We start from the raw sequence: 16197 nt of genomic DNA on the forward strand, positions 1-16197 counted from the left end.
GTGGTCGGTGGCAGTGGAGGTGGCTGGTGGCACTGGTGGTAGTAGTGGTAGTGTATGGTGTTGGTTGGGGGTTAGCGTTGGTAAGGGTGGAAGGGAGTGGTGACGGTGTTAGTAGATACACAAAATACCACCCCAGATACATCTGGTATTACTATCGGATACATGTGTATCTGGTAGTATTGACATGTGTATCTGGCAGTACTGATATGCGTATCTGGGGAGTATTGACATGTGTATCTAACATTGACATGTGTATCTGGCAGTACTGATATGCGTATCTGGAAGTATTGACATGTGTATCTGACAATACTAATATGTGTATCCGTAAATAGATAAAATGTATCTCGGAGTTGGTCTTAAAACTCCCAAAGAAATTAGTGTTAAAAAAGTGTAAAAGTGCATCTAAAATTTTAGGGTGGAAAAAGTATATCTACCTATGTTATAAAATGTATCTGTAAAAAAAAAGGTTTTTCTACATGGTAACCCTATGTTTTTTCAAATTCTACATGGTAACCCTACTTTTCAGAGAACACACATGGTAACCCTCAACTCTTTTAATACGCATTGCCGTGACCCTTAACTTTTTTTCCGTCAGTTTTTTCCGTTAAGTATGTGACGTGGCCAATTGAATTTTGAGATTTTCTACAAGGTATCCTTATATTTTTAAAAATTCTACAAGTTAACCCTATTTTTTCAACATATCACATGTGCATAAAAATATAATCCCTTAATCAGTATTTTTTTTCACAATTTTACTCGATTACTCCCAAATTGTCAGATCCACCCCCATTACCCTTTAATTTGATTCATAGGGTTAATCTAATTAATAAACTTTTGTTTTCAAAACCTCATCAAATACGAAAAAATTGAAAATGTTGTAAACACAATAATAACTTACTTCAATTATTCGACAAATTGACACAATTAAGTTGGGTAAACATTAGGAGTGGATATTCATTTGTAAACATTGGACTTAATAGTGGATTTCTTTGTTAAATATTGAACCCGATTTTTGGAAATTTATGATAATGATACCTTAAAGAGATGATGATATTTAGAGTTGACGTTTTTTGGAGTACTCGATTGAAAAATGTACTAAGGAATGATAAATTTATGAACTAAGGGAGTATTTTTAAGAGTGTTTCTCTTGTAAAAAAAAAAATAGGGTTATTTTGTAGGATTTAAAAAAACAAAGGATTCCCTTGTAGAAAATCGCAAAATTCATTTGGCCACGTCTACTTAACGGACTGTAACACCCCAACTACCCGGCCAAGGTAATTGGGGCGTTAGCGTCTCGGTTTCCCGAGGTAGTGAAATCGGAGATACAATCCAAGTACAATTTTATAAATAAAATGTTTAATGGTTTACAACGAATAAATGAATAACGAAAGATTACAAGTCATGACCCCTAAGCTAATCTAATCAAACATGTCCGACTCGGAGATCATCAAGCCTCGTCCCTTCTCCCGCATGCTACCAAAGCTAACCTGTAAAAAACTGCTCCCCATATGATCAGAAATATCATATGGATCAACACAAGTCACCCCGCAAATAGGTGACATTTACACGGACACAACAAACGTCAGTTTCAATGATAAATGCAAGACATGATATAATAAGGGAAATATGCAACATGTTGATTATATGGATGAGACACGGATAAATGAACATCATACTGGTACCGAGACACGCCAAGACATACCCTTAGGCCCTGTTCTTTTGGACTGAAATTGTCGAATCGAATCGAATCGAATCAATCGAATCGAACTTAATGGAGTGAATCGAATCGAATCGAACTTAATGGAGTCAATCAATCGAATCGATTCAATCGATCTCGAATCGAATCGAACTAAAATAATAATAAAAAGATTATATTAATAATAATAATAATATAAATATAAATAATAATAATAAATATTATAATAAAAATAATACCAATAATAATAATAATAATAAATATTATTATAATATTATTCATCAATAATAATAATATATTAATATAATCTAATAATAATAATCTAATAAGATATATAAAAAATAAAATATTAATATAATAATAAATAAAGTAATAATAATAATAATAATAATAATATATTAGTAATATAAATGATAACATTATTAATAATATAATATATTAATAATAATAAATAAAAAATAAAAAATATAATAATAATAATAATAGGTCTAATATAATAACTTATTAACATAATAATATTAAATATAATAATAATAATAATAATAATAATAATAATAATAAATATGTGATTAATAATATTAATAATGAGTATATTAATAAAATAATAAATATTAAATAATAACTTATTAATATAATAATATTAAATATAATAATAATAATAATAAATATGTTATGAATAATATTAATAATAATAAATATATTAATAAAATAATAAATATAATATAATAATAATAATAATGATAATAATAATAATAATAATAAATGTATTAAATATAAATATAATAATATATACAATACGAATTAATTATTAATAAATATAATAGTAATATAATAAATATAATAATAATATAATAATAATAATAGTAATAATAATAATAATAATAATAATGATAACAATAGTAAATACATTAATATAAAAATAATAAGAAGAATATCAATAAGAATAATAATAGTAATGTTGAAATAAATGAATCGAATCGAATCAATCAATCGATCAATCGAACTAAATCGAACTAAATGAATCGACTTGAATTGAGTGAATCGAATTGAATCGAATCGAATGGAGTGAATCGAATCGAATCGAATCGATTAGAATCGAAATTAAGTCCAAAAGAACAGGGCCTTAGTCTCTACTTTGGTACCGGGACACGCCCAGGCATACCGATCACCTTACCAGGTACCGGGACACGCCCAGACGTACCGGGTCCAGAAGCCAATCAGATCCCCTGCCAGACGCCGTGTCTCAACCACACGCGTCCCTCCGTACTCAAGCTATTAATGTGCACATTCCCCTTGGAGTGAGAAGCTCCTGAGCGTAAGACGCTTTCCCAACCGTCTTACGTCTCCTCAACAATCAAAAACCACCACCAAAGATCCCCAACACAATCCATTCACCATTATGCATAGAAAATGGAAGAGCCACACTAAACATATGACCAATTCATGAATTCCCTCCCACATGTTATGAATAACAACCCTTCCCATACCCACATGACATACTCACCAATTAATGGATGCATATGACAAAGGTAGACATACAAACATGCTTATACAACATTGAAACCGAGTAGGATAACCTACCTTTAAGCATAATCCTCAAGCTAATTGAAATCACCAAGTATCCATCTCATAAAATCGTCTCATCCTACATAAATCATGAAATAACTATCACAATTCACTCTATACTAAATTATAACATAAAATCCCTCATTATAAGTTACTAATTACTCATTTTACCTAACTAAATACTAATTAACCTCTCTCAGTAAACCCTAACTCGAATTTACTCACAAGACAAAGAGAAAAGGGTGATATTTCTACTTACAAAGGTAGATCGGGGGCATAGGAGGCATGTTCCACCATTAATCCAAGCTTGAAGGCTGAGGGAAAGGCATTTCGGGGTGTTTTAGAGAGAAGGGAGAGGGTTTTAGTGTAAGAAGGAAGAAGGAGGGGAATGAATGGGATAGGGTTGGATAGAATGGAAATCACGAAATATCATTTCTCGGGTACATCTCATCACACTCGACCGAGTGTACCCTCACTCGACCGAGTGCCGACTCACATGGTCCACTTGGGGTACTGCCCGGTCCACTGGAAGTCCACTAGGTCTAGTTAAGGTCTTAGTTGGTCTTATTCGAGTACGTGTGGGTTCTCTCACGCGTCCCTAGGTCTAAGTACGAGTCTCACAAATGCCGGGTATTACAATCTTCCCCCCTTAAAATGAACTTCGTCCCCGGAGTTCACCACTCACTCCCTTTTCCAATTATTCCTCGGTCTTCTCTCAAGCTTTATTTTCGGTCCTCTTGTATTTTCTTGCCCTCGTCACTCTTATTGTTACACACGTGTGTCCTATCTCTCCTAACTTTCTTGTTCGCTTTCATTACTTTCCTATGTATTGCGCTCTTTCTTTCTAAATTTCTCCGAGTTCTTACATTCACTCCCCCTAAAAGGGAACTTCATCCCGAAGTTCGCTATAAGTCTCTGTTGGGGTTGGTGTCCTTAACAGTTAGTGCAAGGACTTATAAACCTCTAAAAGGATCAAAGGGCATACTTTTGGTATTATTATCAGTTGATCCACGTTTATCAATAACGGTTGGCTTGCTAGATAAGTTTGACGTTATTGTCATACAGATGGCGGTGATCAACTGGTCCCTAAAAGTCACACCTATAGGATACGTTTGAGAGACGTGACGGTATGAAAATACAGTCATGTAGATGCCAAATCTGACTAACCAGTTAGTCCGAGTTATTTGACTAGTAATTAGTCAAAATGTGATGTTGAGATATTATATTTAATACGGATTAAATATCAAGGGCTAAGGCGAATTAACCAGTTAATTCGTAAAATTAAATATAAGCGATTTATATTTAATTAATGTATATTGAATAAATTATACAATATCGTCTTTGTCGGACATGTATTAATACTTCAACTAACCCGTATTATTAGTTGATGTTTTAATAGCCGATAACCGATGACGATTTATAATAAAAACCGCGTCATATACATTATAGCGAGACGAGTCGGATCAGTCGGATCACGAGTTAAATGAGGAGAAAGTGGAAAGCCCACTCCCTCCTCTAGTGACCCGCGGACCGAGGTCATCAAAAGGAGAGGCTTTTCCTCCTTTTGAAACCTAATTCATTTTTGACAAAGATTAGGGTTTTGGAGATTAATTTTCTCTCCAAAAACTGAGATCTCACATCTCGAAAAACCTCACATCCAGTTCTCCCAATATTGCAAGGCAATCGGAGAACACGTTCTAGCACAAGGGCATTTCTCGGACAAATCTTGGGTGCAACAATTAGGAGGGAATCTCGTTTGATTTCTGTTCTTTACGCCGTGCATCAAAGGACCCGAGGTTGATTCTTTATACTTATCGTTTCATTGCTGCATTTACATTTTATGACAATAATTCACATGCTAAATTTACGTTATAGTCCTAAATTTAGAGGGTCTTATACGGATATTACCCCACAAGTGGTATCAGAGCGAGGCCACGTAAATTTTTCTATGTGTTTTTCATAAAACGATTTTGAAACGGTTGTGTTTGTCTCGAAATCCGTGCCTTGTATACACGGATGTTGCGTTTTTGTTGAAACCGTGACATGTTTTACACGGTTGATTCACCTTTTTCGATTTGTTCTTTTACATGTTGTTATTTTATACGGAGATTATAGCAACATGTCAAGTTTTGTCATTTGTAAAATTGTTTTGATGCTTTTTAGATCAAAATTGCAATTGGTTTTGTTTTGTCAAACTGTTTTCACGAGGGTTTTATGTTTTCCAGAAACTTTTTCCCTCGATCGAGCATGTTTTTAGTCGATCGAATGGTTTTTCTGACATGTTTTTACTCGATCGAGTCCTTGATGTACTCGATCGACCACTTTTAAAACCCCACTGCTCGATCGAGAAGTCCTCGTACTCGATCGAGCAAGATTGTCTTGATATAAGTCCTCGATCGACTACCGGTTTTGTCGATCGAGTACTTCTGATTAGCACACCTCTCGATCGACTTGCGTTTGATCGATCGAGCCCTTTCGTTCCTCGATCGAGCACTGTGTCCCTGGATCGAGGATTTTTGTTTTGTGACTTTGAAAATTTATTCTTTTTGCTTTAAATTTTCTTTTGGCTACATAATGTACATTATACGGATATTGTACACTCGCTATGATTGTGAAACGGTTCACACACGTACCATTAAGTTATTTTAAAGTGTATTTAAAGTAACGGATTGTAATGGATTAAAATTAAATGATAGAAGCGGTTTTATCACATGAATTTTAATCATTAAAAGGTGGTTTGGATAAATTTAACATAATTACGGAATTATGTCACAAATGATTTTGTTTTTAGTTGATGCATTTTTATTTATCGTTAATTTTGAATCCTTGTGAATGCCTTTTATTACGTATTTAATTTTACAATCAGTTGTAACTTAGTGTGGCCTTAGTAGAACGTGTTACCGTAATGATGGAACACGGTCTTGGTTGTATTTTGAGATCTCGTATCTCCGTTTTGGATTTTTCACTTGTAATTACAGTTTTAATTAGTATGTAAATAGGTTTATATTTTGTAATTTCAATTGTAATTTTTAGAAGACCAAAGATGGAGACCGGATGCTCACTCCCGCTACTTGGATCAAGATGGAACATCAAGACAAGCTTTTCGGGTCCAACGGTGGATTCCAAAGTTGTATTATGTTCTTATACTAGGATAGGCCACACTAGGACTTTTTTTATTTACGTATTGCATTCTTTTATTTATTTTTCGCAACGATAATATGCATCATTTTCCGCCTAAAAACCAAACCACCTAATTATTGCATGAAAACTGACACATATAGAGGTCACGAGTTAGTTTTCTTTGACATTCTCATGTCACACGTTTTTTAAAGTCATCACCCAAATTGATTCATTCACGCAGACGCTAGTTATTCGTTCACTTAAAATGAATTATAATTAAGTTGATGGGATCTTCCTCGTATAAACAAAAATTGAGAACGGTCTTTATAGGTCAAACTCCAATGAGTCCCTTCTTCGTCGGTAGGCATAATATGACCCCTTCTACGTCGGGTAAGTTGGAACCGATTGACCTATTTTATCTCAACACTATGGTCACTCGTACGATCCTGTGACTATGGTGGACTATAGATAGGATTTACGGAAATCTATCGACCAAGAGTTCTTCCGGAAGAATTAGCTAATCAGTTGGCTTATCAATTTACAGAAATTGAGTCTTGGGATCACTTGTATCATTCTTGAGGGAGATCAATTATGCAAGTGCGAGAGTCTACATGTTTAAAGTGAATTTTAAAATAGACTTAAATCACCTCGATGAGTTGCTTATTTCGTTTTGTTTTTCTTTCTTTTTCAGTGTAGATCACGAACTTTTAAACTGCTTAATAACAAATGGCTGGTTCTACTGATAACCCAATGCCAAGTGCCACTTTGGACCGTGAGTCCTGGCTTCGGATCTTCATGAATCAGATGAATCGGTCTACTCGATCGAAGAATGATGGATCCAACTTCGCGGATCGGGAGGCGGCATTACGGAATCTTTGCCGCTGCCGCCGACGGAAGCTCAAATATCTATTGGAGCCCATCCCGGCAAACCCAGGTCCCACGGCTAGAGCTGCTGAAATCACCAAGTTTAATGATTTCTGTATGGAAGCGGGTGCGATTAAAAACGTACTCATTTTTGCAATGGAACCCAATTTGCAGAAACGCTTCATAGCCCATGGTGCAAACAAGATTTTCACCACGCTCACTAAGGAATTCTCGAAAGCACCAAGAATCGTGACCTATGAGCATACCACTCGCTTCTTTGATGCGAGACTCCAGAAGGGCCAACCGGTTAGCCCACACATTCTCAGCATGATTGAGAATGTCGAGAAACTGGAGACCTTTAACTGTAACATCAGCGAGAATATTGTTATCGACCGCATTCTTCACTCACTCCACGATGGTTATTCGCAATTTAGAGCGAATTACTATATGAATGATTTGAAGAAAACTCCGCATGAACTGCACTCCCTCCTCGTATAGACCGAGAAGGACATGAAGTTCAGTGGGAGCATGAAACAGGATGTTCTCGTTGTGTCAAATAAAGGGAAGGGTAAGGGCAAAGCTCAGGCAAACCTAGCAGTAGGTAAGGCGAAGTTCAAGAAGTCGGGTTCAGGTAAGAGTGGGCCTGGTGAGTCGAGCACCTCATCAGGCACGACAAAGAGCAAGAATGAAAACATGGAATGCCATCACTGCCACAAGACTGGGCATTGGAGGCGTACATGTCCTGTTTATCATGAGGACTTAAAGGCGGTCGTGTTAAACTTTGTTGGTATGTCTTCCTCTTCTTCTACTTTTATTCATATGATTGAGATTAACCACGCAAGTTACGGAACTTGGGTACTTGATACTTGTTGTGGTTCTCATCTGTGTAATCATGTGCGGGGGCTCGAAACATCGAACCCCTCGTAAAGGGTGAGGTGGACTGCGTGTCGGGAATGGAGCAAGAGTGGCTGCCATTTCAAAGGGGACATATGTGATCCAGCTTCCTAGCGGATTTGAGTTGTCATTATATGACTACTATTATGTACCTAGTCTTTCGAAAAACATTATTTCAGTTTCTGCACTTGATAAACTTGGTTTTTCATTTGTAATAGAAAATAATACTTGCATTTTCTCATTACACGATATGATTTACTGAAAAGCGAGTCTCCATGAACGGAATTTATGTTTTAGATCAGACCACGGAAATATTACACGTAATGAATAAAAAGTTAAAGGTTGGTGACAAAGATCAAACGTATCTATGGCTCTGCCGTATGGGACACATTAATGAGAAACGCGTAAAACAGCTCATCAAACATGGAGCTATCTCGGCCTTTGATTTTCAATCATTTGGCACGTGTGAATCATGTCTCATCGGTAAGATGACTCGTATTTCCTTCAAAGGTGTTGGAATGCGCGCTGCTGACCTATTAGGACTCATACACACAGATGTATGTGGTCCTATGTCAATCACCGCACGAGAAGGCTATATGTATTTCATCACTTTCACGGACGATTTAAGTAGATATGGCTATGTCTACTTAATGAAGCACAAAAGTGAATCCTTTGAGAAATTCAAGGAATACCAGAATAGGGTACAGAACCTATTAGGTAGGAAGATTAAAACACTGCGTTCGGATCGTGGTGGCGAGTATCTTTCTCACGAGTTTGATCAACACCTCAAAGACTGTGGGATTGCCTTACAGTTAACTCCACCTGGAACACCTCAATTGAATGGTGTGTCCGAACGGAGAAATCGAACACTACTTGATATGGTTCGATCCATGATGAGTCACACGGTTTTACCTGATTCATTATGGGGTTATGCTCTTTTGTCAGCCGCTCTAATACTTAACCGAAGTCCGTCTAAAGCTGTTGACAAGACTCCATATGAACTATGGAAGGGAACGGTCCCTAACTTGTCCTTTATACGGGTTTGGGGCTGCGAGGCTTATGTCAAGTGGAGACACGAGGATAAGCTCGGCCCGCAATCGGTCAAGACATACTTTATAGGTTATCCTAAAGGAACACTTGGTCATTACTTCTATTCGCCAACCGAACAACGCGTTTTTGTTGCGGCTAGTGCGACATTCTTAGAGAAGGAATTTCTCGAGAATGCAAAGAGTGATAGAACCTTCGACCTGTCGGAGATTCCAGAACCAAACACCGAGCAACCATTGGAGGAACCTGTTCCTTCAATCCCGGCTGCGGTAAATATTCCTGAGGAACCTAGGAGGTCGGGAAGAGTCTCTATTCCTCCGGACAGATACATTGGTATGGTCGAGGAACATGACATAGATGACGTTCTACTCTTAACGAGTAGTGAACCCGCAACCTATAAAGGTGCCATGACTAGTTCTGACTCAAAGCTATGGCTTGAGGCCATGCAATCCGAGATGGACTCCATGTATGAGAACAACGTGTGGGATCTTGTTGACTTACCTGCTAAGGTTCGTCCCCTTCAATGCAAATGGCTTTACAAGATAAAGCATTCAGTGGAAGGTCAACAAGATATCTACAAAGCACGACTAGTTGCTAAAGGTTTCACCCAAGTGCCAGGTTTGCACTACGATGAGATTTTTGCACCCGTAGTCATGCTGCGTTCCATTCGGATTATCTTAGCGATTGCCGCTTTTCATGACTATGAAATTTGGCAAATGGACGTGAAAACCGCCTTCTTAAACGGCTTTTTGGAGGAAGAGTTGTACATGGTACAACCCGAAGGTTTCATCGATCCACAACATCCTAAGAAAGTATGCAAACTTAAGCGTTCCATTTATGGACTTAAGCAAGCATCAAGGAGTTGGAATCATCGCTTCGACCAAGTGATAAAAGAAAATGGATTTACTCGATCTGTCGAGGAACCATGTCTATATATCAAGTCGAGTGGGAGCAAGATTGTCTTCCTAATATTGTATGTTGACGACATACTCCTGATTGGGAATGACATACCTCTCTTAACTTCGGTGAAAGTATGGTTGAAAAACCATTTCCAGATGAAAGATCTGGGAGAGGCACAAAGAATTCTAGGCATCCGTATCTATCGAGATAGATCACGACGGATGTTATCTCTCAGTCAGGAGTCTTACATAGACAAAGTCCTAGAGAGATTCAGCATGAGTAACTCCAAGAAGGGGTTCCTTCCCATGGCTCCAGGGGTGCATTTGAGCCAGTCTCAGGCACCAGAGACACCGGAAGAGAAAGAGCGCATGACACGGATTCCTTATGCTTCGGCAATAGGATCAATCATGTATGCCATGATATGCACACGTCCGGACGTGGCATATGCATTGAGTATGACAAGTCGATTCCAACAGCATCCAGGTGAACCACATTGGCTGGCTGTCAAGAACATTCTTAAGTACCTACGGAGGACTAAAGATTGGGCATTGACTTATGGAGGCTCTCAAAAGCTATGCGCAACCGATTCGTGAGATGCTAGCTTCCAAACGGATCGAGATGACTCGAAATCTCGGTCTGGATTCGTTTTTACTCTTAATGGCGCTGCAGCGATCGGTGGAAGAGTTCCAAGCAAACAGTGACAGCAGATTCTACGACTGAGTCCGAGTACTATGCCGCGTCTGAAGCTACAAAGGAAGCGATATGGATGCGTCAATTCTTACATGGGCTATCTGTAGTGCCTAGTTCGAATGACCCGATCACCATCTATTGCGACAATAGTGGTGCCATCTTCCAAGCTAAGGAGCCAAAGTCTAGCAACAAGTCTAGACATGTACAACGGAAAGCTCATCTAATCCGAGATTACGTGGAGCAAAAGAAAGTAGTGATAGAAAAGATTGCTACAGATGATAACATAGCAGATCCTCTCACTAAAGCATTACGACAAGATAAGCATGAAGGGCACGTAAAATCCATGGGAATCAAACGTGTTCCTGAGTTGTAGTACTCTTTTATGGATTAGATTCATTCTCCTTTGTACTCTATACGACATCATCGTTTTGATATTTTATATATATTTTGTTTTTCATGTGGAATTGTACGACAATTTTGAACACCACAAAGTGAACTGAACAAACATCATATCTTTTTAGTCCTTAATTGCCCACATGAGCTGATAACTCTGGCAATTATTTTGTGACGTTGGTTGATGGTGGGTTCAACGAGCCATAAGTCAACCGGTTGATCGACCAATCACGAGGCGATTTATACGGATATTTCGTAGGACACAATTGTGACATCGACGTGGAGTCCTAAATGTTTTATAACATTCGTTGCCCGGTCGTGGATAGGACTTCCATGGTGATCCAAAGAGTCGATTCTTTTGACTATCGTTGTCTCTTGAGACTAAGGCGATTTTGGGTGACTTTGGTTTCTTTCTCACGGTCATCCGTAACAGGGGGCCAAGTAGATTTTTTTCGGGTCATTTCATCGTGCTTAGATCGGAAGGAGTTCGAGTTGAAGGAAATATTCAGCCTCTATCAGGTACTCGATATTTCTCAGGGCCACTCGAGGAGTCAGAATCGAAATGCATGGCCATGCTCGGATACGGATTCGTTTTATCGGTTAAGTTACTCTCTAGTCGGGAAACCACTCTAGATACAGATCGATTGTAAAATACGACCTTTGTGGATCCAGATCTGCAAATTGTTTTACATTGAGTGGGAGAAATTTTAAATGAATATGAGAATCGGTTATCGCACATACACTTGTACGGACAAGTGGGAGTTTGTTGGGGCTGTGTCCTCCAGTTAGTGCGGATAACGTCATTGCACATACACTTGTACGGACAAGTGGGAGCTTGTTGGGGTTGGTGTCCTTACTTGATTAGTGCAAGGACTTATAAACCTCTAAAAGGATCAAAGGGCATACTTTTGGTATTATTATCGGTTGATCCACGTTTATCAATAACGGTTGGCTTGCTAGATAAGTTTGACGTTATTGTCATACAGATGGCGGTGATCAACTGGTCCCTAAAAGTCACACCTATAGGATACGTTTGAGAGACGTGACGGTATGAAAATACAGTCATGTAGATGCCAAATCTGACTAACCAGTTAGTCCGAGTTATTTGACTAGTAATTAGTCAAAATGTGATGTTGAGATATTATATTTAATACGGATTAAATATCAAGGGCTAAGGCGAATTAACCAGTTAATTCGTAAAATTAAATATAAGCGATTTATATTTAATTAATGTATATTGAATAAATTATACAATATCGTCTTTGTCGGACATGTATTAATACTTCAACTAACCCGTATTATTAGTTGATGTTTTAATAGCCGATAACCGATGACGATTTATAATAAAAACCGCGTCATATACATTATAGCGAGACGAGTCGGATCAGTCGGATCACGAGTTAAATGAGGAGAAAGTGGAAAGCCCACTCCCTCCTCTAGTGACCCGCGGACCGAGGTCATCAAAAGGAGAGGCTTTTCCTCCTTTTGAAACCTAATTCATTTTTGACAAAGATTAGGGTTTTGGAGATTAATTTTCTCTCCAAAAACTGAGATCTCACATCTCGAAAAACCTCACATCCAGTTCTCCCAATATTGCAAGGCAATCGGAGAACACGTTCTAGCACAAGGGCATTTCTCGGACAAATCTTGGGTGCAACAATTAGGAGGGAATCTCGTTTGATTTCTGTTCTTTACGCCGTGCATCAAAGGACCCGAGGTTGATTCTTTATACTTATCGTTTCATTGCTGCATTTACATTTTATGACAATAATTCACATGCTAAATTTACGTTATAGTCCTAAATTTAGAGGGTCTTATACGGATATTACCCCACAGTCTCACATGACGCTCGTCCGGTAACCTACCATTATTACCATAAGTTGTGTATGATTACCATATGTGTATATATATATATATATATATATATATATATATGTATATGAGTACTCTTTATGACTATATGCAACCACTCTTAACATTCAACGTATCATTCACATATCGTAATGGACCGCCACAACACATACTAGTGTTACCAACTCGTCGCTGGTGTGTAGTCACTACTATTATTCACTTTTTCACTATTATTACTGAATGTCTACATATTTTCATGCACTTTATACCATCATATAATCATTTGTAGTTCGATTATTTCCTTATACCGTCCAAACAACCGACAAGGTCAAGCGTAAACAATTTATAAAGTTCTATCGTGTCGGTTTTCTATGGTCAATCGACTCTTAGCAGGTCGGTATAAGTCCAAAATAAAGGTCAAATGCGTCGTAGGTGGTCTAAAATTCCCAAAAGGGGTCAAATTCCACTGTACTCGGTCGAATTCAGCAGTTACTCGACCGAGTCAAAGTCACTCGGTCGAGTGGTCACACCACTCGGTCGAGTGGGGGTATTTACAGGAGGTTTCCAGAACCTGTTTTTAAGCCTACTCGATCGAGTGAGGGGGGCACTCGGTCGAGTGGACCACCACTTGGTCGAGTGAATAGGGCACTCGGCCGAGTGTCGCTGGGTAGTCCCAATTTCGGCCATTAATGGCCTCTAAGCTTCCTTATCGTTGAACATACATGCAACGGGATCCAAATGGTGATCACTACACCATTCTACTATACAAGGTCTAATAGTCTTGGCCTCATGGCCGACTTACAACATAGAAATTAAATTGTTCAAAGTCTCAAATGATAATGCTTAGGCATCCACTACTTGGAAGACTTCCTCTTCTTGCCAATGCAAGGCATCCGCTTTGCCCATCTGAAGCGATTCTTCACCGTCTTGCTTCCTCCTTCCGCTTGTTCCTCCCCCTCTTCTTCATTTTCTTCTTCCTCTTTCGGTCCTTTACGAGCCGCCGCCTCCCACACTTCATCAAGGTCCATGGTCTCCGCCGTCATGGATGTTCCCGCCCTACTTCCACTCCTTTGGAAGACATAGCTAGGATAGATCTCGGCATCACCCATGTATGGGTCACACAAGTGTCCTACGCCGAAAGGGAAGTTAATCTCCCAATCCGATGGTTGGATACCATAGGCCTTGAAGACTCCGAAAGTGTCTCCGGGTCCGGACCAAAAACTAGGGCAGTGGGCGGGTCGTACTCCTTGATTATAGGCCGCCTCGTGCATGTCTCTCAACACAAGGTCGGCGTTCACTCGGTGTATGAGGTACGACATGGGATAGTTGGAGTCAAAGGTGGGTGAGGCTTGGCCAAAATTCCCGGCATAAGGTGGGGGCATCATAGTTGTAGGTATGGAGTATGGAAAAGATGTGGGAGCTTGGTCGATGGGAGCACGAGGTGAGGGAGGTAACGGGGGTGCTTTTCGTTTCTCGGTGGCATCCTCAAGGTCAAAGGTGAGGCTACTAGGGATGGTATACGTTTGAGCCTCGGTCTTGCTATAAGAACGACTTGTTGAGCCTTGATATCCTCGACCTACCGTTTTGGCTTAAGTGGAGCTAAATGGGTGAAAAATATAAAAAAAGGGAAAAATTTGCAAGCACCTCCCTGCATGTGATACCGACCACAAACCCGAATGTGTGCATTTGACAAGAAATCGAATGTCATAACAGTGCAAAAATGATGAACATGCTATGCAAGGAGTACTACTCTCAATTCCTATATAAACCGGTCATTAATGTCACCAGTTATAAGGCTCTAAAACTCAGAAATTGTAAGTAGCTTGCCAATTTATCAGTTCAAGTCTAAACAGTCATCTATATTTGAACAAAAACTCATAGATTATGCGTAAGACTCAGCTAATAACCGTCAATAAAGTGCAAGGCTCAAGTAAAATGACAAGTTATAGTGCAATATCATCACGGAAATCGACCGTTCCGACTCAACCTATATGCAAAGATAAACGTGAATATTTTTGGATTTAACAATTTTTTAATTTTTATGAGATTATAAATTTTTTTATAAAAATAAACAACAATGCATACCGAAATTAGACGTGATAACAGAAATGCAGTAAAAACAACATGCAGACACGGATATGGATGCATAACCTCCCCAAACCAAACCGTACAATGCCCTCATTGTACCCAAAAATAGGGAAAGGAAATGCAAACTAAAAAGGAGAGAGTGGAGATGCGGAAAACTCACAAGAATACGCGAAGAAGGGACCTCCCCAAACCACCCAGCAACATGGGAGGTCACAAACAGCTTCACAGTGGCGTCACAGGAAGCGAATCAAACCAAGCAAACTGGATGGTACTCGATCGAGAAGGTATAGGACTCGATCGAGTACACTGGGCTGCAAAAGCTTTTGATCGAGAAACAAAAGGGCTCGATCGAATGGCCATCATCTCTGGGTGCTTGATCGAGAAGAGTAGTGCGATCGAAGGGCTCAAGCACTCGATCGAGTAGAAAACTGCTCGATTGAGAGCTCCCTATTGCGTGAATTCCTAGGCATTCATTAAAACACCTGCAAAAGACGCAAATAGCAACCACAAATACGACCAAAACCAAGCCTAAATTGTTCAGGGTCTATTGTTCAAAAACACCTGCAAAAGACGCAAATAGCAACCACAAATACGACCAAAACCAAGCCTAAATTGTTCAGGGTCTATGGTTCAAAAACAGCTAAAAATTTAAACTCCGGGTTGCCTCCCGGACAGCGTTAGCTTCAGACAGGTCCCAACTCGACCTTTTTTTCTTTCAGTCAGCTACTCCAATTGAGCCCAGTCAAAACAGCTCAAAGTACACATCAATCTATCAAATAACTGCGCATGTGCTACACAAAAATGTAAGTAGCACCATAGAATAGCAATAGCATAGGAAATTAAAATGAAATAACATTTAAGTCTAACAAATTTCCTATGACAGCCCCTAAAAACATCCACTAAATTATTCCTCCCTCCAGCTAAGGGCGGAATATAGAAGCTCAAATTTACCACGAGTGGAAAGTAAGAGAGCTCATGAGCATTTGACTCAAAAATAACGCGAGTATAATCCAGATGCACTGACGGGTTTATATTCTGAGGTGGAGGAATCTGGTCTTCTAAAGGAGAAGGTGGGTATTCATCCGAAA

Source organism: Silene latifolia, chromosome 1 (genome assembly GCF_048544455.1).
Source record: "Silene latifolia isolate original U9 population chromosome 1, ASM4854445v1, whole genome shotgun sequence".
In the NCBI taxonomy this organism is placed as follows: Eukaryota; Viridiplantae; Streptophyta; class Magnoliopsida; order Caryophyllales; family Caryophyllaceae; genus Silene; species Silene latifolia.